We start from the raw sequence: 932 nt of genomic DNA on the forward strand, positions 1-932 counted from the left end.
TACAGGAATAACACTGCTCTCACACTCTCTAACCCTCTCTAAAGTCTGGATGCGCTCCTCTAACGCTGATATCTTCTCCGTCAGAGTGCTCACTAACACACACCTATCACAAGTAAGATTACCACTAACGACGGAGGAAGATGTCTGAACATCCTGCACTCCACACACTGAACGAGCTGAATATTATCCATTATATCGTACCTGAGTCGGAGTTGTTCTGAGCTGAATTCCGTTTATTGCTCTTACACGAAGAAACTTGCGCGTTCTCCAAAAAGCGCAAAAAACGGAAAAAAGGTGAAGTCAAATAGTATGAAAAACATAACAAAAACTATTTACTATAAATATTATTATTGTACGAACGGAAAAGCTACATAATTTAAACGCTGATACAAACGCGAAACTTTTGCAGCAACGATTCAAAAACAGGAAGCTACGTCACCAACAGGAGGTCCCTCAGTGCTTGTGTTCTGCCTGGTTTCTGGGTGAATAGTGCTGGATGATCCCCAAACAGCTGGTTCAGTTCTTTGACTTGCATTGTTTGTAGGTGGCCAAGATCCACTGGCCCTTTCGGTCTTACAAGTGAAATCTTACTCTTTAGGTCTCCTACTTCCTTTACCTGGCGAATCAGGAGCACTTCAGTGCAAGGACTACCTTCTTCCTTCCATTCCTTTAACAGGTTTACATAGTAGGTCTGGTGCTGTTTTCCTCAAACTGGCCTTTTCTTGCTGTTGGTCATCCCACTTCTCGCACCACTTGTCACGAAGGCGTGGCAGTGTTGCATCACTGCCCTAATTGGGGTTCTTTCTTTACCCACAATCTTGGCAAAAAGTCCATTCATGGCACAACCACAATAGCACTCTGGTGCTGATAGGTGTTTATTGTGCAAAAAGGTGCTCAGGTGATCCAAACAGTGTACAAAACGTGAGAAAACA

The sequence above is a fragment of the Clarias gariepinus genome, chromosome 16 (assembly GCF_024256425.1).
Source record: "Clarias gariepinus isolate MV-2021 ecotype Netherlands chromosome 16, CGAR_prim_01v2, whole genome shotgun sequence".
NCBI lineage: Eukaryota > Metazoa > Chordata > Actinopteri > Siluriformes > Clariidae > Clarias > Clarias gariepinus.